Below are 6,786 nucleotides of genomic sequence, written 5' to 3' on the forward strand. Positions count from 1 at the left end.
TGTGTTCGGCTCTAGCGTCGTCGAGTCCATGGCTTATGTGGCGGGTTTCAGCCTCCCATCCTCGGATGGCGCGCTCCACTCTGGATCTAGGGCCAGTGCAGCTACAGGGGCAATCTCCCGCATACAATCTGATGACAGATTTAGGTCGTGTTCATCGTGGCGGCGGGGCGCGGCTGTCATAGGCTCGCATCCGTAGAAGATCAAGTCTCTGCGGTGGTGTAGTTCAAGCTTCCAAACCTGACCTGATGGCCAGGGGGGTAGCTGTCGATCTGCTCTAGATGGCCAAGCGAGTTGGCCCGCAGTGCGAAACCGCCGAATACGAAGATCTGTCGGGGGAGAAAAACTTCACCCCGGAAGGCGTTGTTGATGATTGAAGGAGCCATCAAGCCTTATGATGATGACAGAGTGGAACTCTCAATGAAAGCACCAATGTTGGTGTCAAAGCCGGCGGATCTCGGGTAGGGGGTTCCGAACTCTGCGTCTAAGGCTAATGGTAACAGGAGGCGGGGGACACGATGTTTACCCAGGTTCGGGCCTTCTTGATGGAGGTAATACCCTACTTCCTTCTTGATTGATCTTGATGATATGAGTATTATAAGAGTAGATCGACCACGAGATCTTAGAGGCTAAACCCTAGAAGCTAGCCTATGGTTATGATTGTTCTTGTCCTACGGACTAAACCCTCCGGTTTATATAGACACCAGAGGGGGCTAGGGTTACACAGAGTCGGTTACAGAGAAAGAAATCTTCATATCCGAATCGCCAAGCTTGCCTTCCACACAAAGAAGAGTCCCATCCGGACACGGGACGAAGTCTTCTATCTTGTATCTTCACAGTCCAACAGTCCGGCATTCGCATATAGTCCGGCTGTCCGAGGACCCACTAATCCGGGACTCCCTCACCGGCCCCGGACCCGACCCCGGCTCCAGCCCCGTCGCTCGCCCACGGCCCCGGCCCCGACCCCGACCCCGGCTCCGGCCCCGGCGCTCGACCCCGACCCCCTCCCAACCTCGGCCGTCGTCGGGCCTGCACCCTCTGTAAGCCCCCCACCGCACCTCCTCTCTCTGGTAGCTAGGGTTCTTTGGTTAATTTACTTAGGTTTTCGTTAGGGCAGATGGTTAATTAGGTTATATATTTAGTTATGAATTTAGCTAGGTTTTTTATTCAAGTTATATATTTTTCTTCCTTTTATATGCAAATTTGAAGTGGACATGTGATATGTGGACATGTCATATTTGAAATTTGGACATGTCATTTGGACATGATGATTATGTGCAGGGTAAATGATCCGAGTGGCCTATGTTACGCCGGAATGTTGATTCATTTCCGTTCCGATGAATTTCAGGCACTCGATATTTCCATTTTTTAGCAAAGGTCATGCCGAAATTTTCCGTGAATTTTGGCATGATTTGTGCTAGATGGTAGGCATATCGAGTACTGAGAGTTGCGGGGAAACGACACTCCGGCAAACATAAATATCTTTTTATGTCATTTCTCACTTTTTTCATAGTTTTAGAATTAAACGGGGAGACTTAATCATAGGAAACATGTCGAACAACGAAGAAACTGGGCCTTCTGACCAAGATGCAGACGAGATGGATTATGAGGGTGAACAAGAGTACCTCAACTATTTGACTGCTAAGCAAAGTCAAGGTTTGCAGGTCGGCCACGATGATGGTACTGACGCCGACATCGACACCGACGGCGTCGGCACCGATGGCGGCGCCGAGACCGGCGGGGAAGATACCGGCGGGGAAAGTACCGACGCTGATGCCGCTACCAAATAGAAGAGGCAGAAGAAGCAGAGGGTATGAAAACCTAACAAACTAGGGATTGGACGACTGGTGATCACAAAGATGGCACCTGGCAAGTTTGATCCATTAGAGCCGGAAGAACCTCGCAAGTGCTATGGGAACCAAGTAGGATGCATCCTACGGGAATGCGCGAGCATCAACGACGATGACTTAAGGAGTAAAGAACATTTGACGCAGTTGCTCCTGACGAAGTTGCACAAGAGATTCAAGTTCCCCGACCAGGATGATAACATAGAACAACCGTGGGATGATCCAGAGATGAAAAAGATTAACAATCACGCCATGGGCATGTTCAGCAATGATTTGGCCTCCCGGAAAGGGAGGGTGAAAAGAGCTATTGAGGCTGAGGAACTCCTGTCCAAGATTCTGGAGGAAAATCCGACACTTACGGAAGAAGATTTCGAAAAGTTCAAGGACACTTGCGCTACCTAGGCAGCCAAGGCTAAGGATGCAAAATTCAAGAGCCTTCAGCAAAGGAACACGGGGAAGCATCGCCTCGGAAGCCGTGGCTACCTCGGTAAAAGGACCATATGGGATAAGGAGGACGCGGAATGCGAAGCTGCGGGTCTCCCAGACCCCTTCGCGAAGTTCACCAACCCCTTGGAGCGTGACTTCATCAGGGCCCGCTACAAGTGGGACAAGGAAAAGAAGGTTTTTTATACGGACCAGATCACAAGGAAATTGATCAGACTACTGGTAATTATTCTTTTACCACCTTACATTTAGCTCCAGATCTAGTCGACTACACATTCCTAAACGGTTCACGCTCCTTCTGTAGGAGAAGCAACACCAGCTTGCAGCCGAAACCCCTACTTCTCCGATGAGGCCCAAGTGGGACACCCCTCTCAACCGGGCCTTGAACGAACTTAAGGGACTCCCTTTGGACCAGCGGCCGCAATATGGTCGTATGCACGGCGCTGGAGACAGTTCCACGTGGAAGGTGTTTTACAACGAGGGCCCGGAGGCCAAGAAGCAGAAAAAAAAGTTTAGTCAGGCAGACATCAACGAGAAGGTGAAGCTTGCGGTCGAGAAAAAAGCAGCTGAGGACGCGAAAAAAACAGCCGAGGAGAAAAATGAGTTGCTACAGCAGCCAGTCAATGCAGCTGTAACTGCCTGCAGAAATGATTTCGCTACTAACTTGGTTCCAGCTATCATCAACTGGACGAAGGAAAATCCAGACAAGACGGTACATGATTTCCCGTTGCCCAGTTTCGTCGGGAGCAACTCCGTGAACATCAACACCACCGCACCATCACTTGCTCACACAACCGGGCCTCCTCTCGCACTCGCTCCCGCTCATAGCAGCCCGTCCTCAGTCTCTGGCGCGCTAGGTGGGCCTTCGTCTTTGGCTGAGCTCGACGCCCTCACGGTAATTACATGTCACACGAACATATATATATATATATATATATATATATATATATATATATATATATATATATATATATATATATATATATAGAATATTCCATTTTCGTTGCCTTTCAGATGTTTTACGCCACAGACATGTGTTTGCAGGCCGAAGAAACCCCGTACACCATACTCTACTTGATCAAAGGCCAGAAGGTGGACGTGGGAAAGGGGATGATAATGAACCCCTTGCAACCCACGTTCCACAACCAACCGATCCCCGCTGGGCACTTCAGGGTTAACTTGTCCAGTGTGAAATCGGGGCACGAGGATTTGCCTCCTCCAGTACAGCATGTGGGAGAGGACGACGAGACCCCACCGCGGATTGGAAGCTGCAAGGGTTGGGTGCTGCTATGGCCGAAGAATCTTATTCGTCTAGAGCCGGCCGAGAGCACACCAATAACCACACATCAACAAGCATGTGCGGAGACCACCACCCCGCCTACGCAATTACCAGCTCCTGTAGTGTCGGGTGAGAGCGGCGGACGACGTGATGAAGGGGGTGCAATAGTACTGGCTGATGTAATCGTTCCTGCAGAACAGATAATGGATGATGAGACGGAGGTCGACCCAATGGGTTTCCTCAATACAAACGCGTATGATTGTGACATATTCACCTAAGTTAATTAACCCTGATGGAATTACTGTTTAGGCATTTTCATAAAAATTTGCCCTAGATAATTTCCTAAAAAAAATTGCTAATCATTTTTCCTAAATGCTAAGAAAAGCCTACTGCCCAAAACAAATCTAGGGTTCATATGAACACCTAGGGTTCATATGAACATCAGCGCAGCAACAACATATGAATTGCGCCCCAGCAAAGAGAGAGAGGAGGGTAGGGGAGAGGAGAGGGAGAGCCTTATGGTCGGCGGCGAGGGCAGGCTCGGGCTTGGGCGGCGGAGGTCCTGGGAGGGCTCAGGCGGCGGCAGTGAGGCCGAGGATAGGCTTGGGCGGCGGCGGTGAGGTCGAGGGCGGCAGCGGTGAGCGCCTCGGGCGGCGGCGGTGAGGTCAAGGGCGGCTAGGCGATCGACGGCGGCGATGGAGGAGTTGGGGGATAGGGGAAGAGGGGGGAAGGGAATTAGCAAAATTTGGAGCCCGCGCGGCCGGGGTTAAGTTAGCTATAGCGTGTTCTGCCAAAACGCTCTACTGCTATGCCTTTCTCTTTTATTTTTATTTTTCTTTTGTTTTTCTTTACTTTTTTTCATTTCTCCTTTTTCTATTTCTTTGATTTTCATTTACTTTTCTACTTATTTTTCTATTTATTTTCTTTTTCATAGCAGTAGCGCTCTACACCAGAAACGCGCTGCTACAAACTTCCCACGTGCCGCCACCGGTGCACGCCAACGTCGCTTTCTAGTTAGTAACTCTCAAGCTACTATATGTATGCACTTTAATATTTGTGAATCATTCGCCACCTTGCTCTGTTATAATGACAAATATAGTTATCAACCAGTAATAAGAGGCTACCTTTTCTACCTGGAAAAAGGGATGCGCATCACCATTAGAGGCTCTACCTTCAAACATGATACTGCAGTTTATAAAAAGAAGCTCTATGTCTAATTTCACTGATGATTGCTCCATAAACACCGTTGTTACTTTTCTATATTTCACTTATAATTTGCTTGGAGTCCGATGCTATTACCATGATTTGGAACATCCAATCTTCGGCCAAATATAGTCCTTCCCGACACACAATTGGCTCGAGTGTAGCCACATCTGTTATGTCGTTTACAACCTAAGCTGAACTTCCCATGTAGTTTCTAAAAGTGTCCCGTCAGACAGCAGGGGCAGCCCCTCTCTTGAGCGATCGAGATACTGGCGCATCCACATGAAGCTTAGCGAATCCTTGTGAGGGCGCTTTTGCTTTTGCTGAACTTGTCCTGGGCGCTGCCATGGCCCCCTGTTACTCCATACAGGAAGAAACTCGAGACCGGCAATTAAACGATTGATGAAAGCATAAGCTTACTGCGGGCTTTGATAGACTTCCTCGTGTATGGCCTTTCTTCCAGCCCACCAAATTCCCAAAATGTCACTGCTAGTCTGATAAACGTCACATGTGATAAAGAATCAATCGTGGTGAAATTCCACTGTTTTGCATCCGGCAATTTTATCTCACACAAATGTTCCGCTAGATCACCATCAACCAGGGCCCAAATTCATCTCACCATTGAAAATTCGAGCAAAGAGTGATGCCATGAATCTTCGGCACCGCATAGTCCACATGAACTTGAGGTGGCCATCTTCCTATGTGTCCTGACATCATTTGTTGGCAAAGATTGTTTTGCTAGCCGCCATAAAAACATTTGAGTTTTACCGAGATCAATTGTCTTCCATAGAAGATTCAAAGATTTTCCATTCTGATCAAAGCTCGATGGCCCCGCTGTCCCTTCTAGCCAGCATCTCTCCTTCTTTTTGTGTCTACCAACATGTTATATGCAGAACGTACAGAGAAGCTCCCATTCATTTCAAAAAACCAAGCCCAAGTATGAGCAATGTCCATTGTGCACAATGGAATGCATAATATTTCTTGGGTATAAATTGGCAGACAAAACTCCTGTAGCCCGACAACATCCCACGTGGCTGAGGCATGATCAATCAAATCAGACACAAAAACAGTTGGGTCATTTCTGTGGTTGCCGTACGGCCGCACCATCTCTTCACTAGGTTAGCAATTATCGGACCATATGTTTGTGTCCTCACTGTTTCCAATCCGCCGTATTAATCCTCTTCTCGGGTTGGATGCGTGATCTCTTATGATCATCTCTTTCTCAAGTGGGCTGATTCGTTAGCCCAACGTGCACTCTTCGTCTGCCTCAGAAGTTTATTTTTTTCTTAAGTTGGGTATACTGGTTTTTTGGCATGATTGTACGTGCCTCATTTATATCATAAAGATCATAGTAAAAGTCCTTGTAGGATGAAGACCTCCATGTGGGTGTCATTGAAGCTCCCGACACGTCTCAGACCAAGATGCAGTTGCGAAGCGGACCATTGGAGTGGAGGTCGTCCACCATGCGGCACGATTGCAGGTCCGACACGTTGTCGTTCTCATGGTAGGCAGCCGCGGCGATCTCGTCCAACAGGAGTACGCCCGCCATGATCTTGGCCTTACCGGCCTCCACATCCTCGAGCTGAGATACTTGTCAAAGACTCCTCATGGTGCTTCTTGAAGAGAAACTTGTAGCGCCGCATGGCCAGATTCAGAGGCCACGGCATCAGACTATTAATATTGTTTCTTCATCATTCCCTCAAAAAATTATTGGTTTAGTCATACATACATGCTAAACCTCTTTATTTTACTGATTGCATGTTGTTAAGGTTACACATTTCTTCCGGATCAACCTGTGGTTGAATAGTTAATTAGACAGTGGCATCCTAAGCCCACCACGGTTCAAGTACTTATGCTCGCATTTATCTTGTATTTATTTCAGAACTTCCGGCAATGCACATTCAGTGAGAGAAGACGTTCTCGTCGACTGCGAGGCGCCTACAGTGACTTCATAAAATCTCAAGATGATATGCTGGCTCAGTCTCTCCAAGGTGCTCATAGGGGTAGGATATGGTG

Source organism: Aegilops tauschii, chromosome 3, assembly GCF_002575655.3.
Source record: "Aegilops tauschii subsp. strangulata cultivar AL8/78 chromosome 3, Aet v6.0, whole genome shotgun sequence".
Classification (NCBI taxonomy): domain Eukaryota; kingdom Viridiplantae; phylum Streptophyta; class Magnoliopsida; order Poales; family Poaceae; genus Aegilops; species Aegilops tauschii.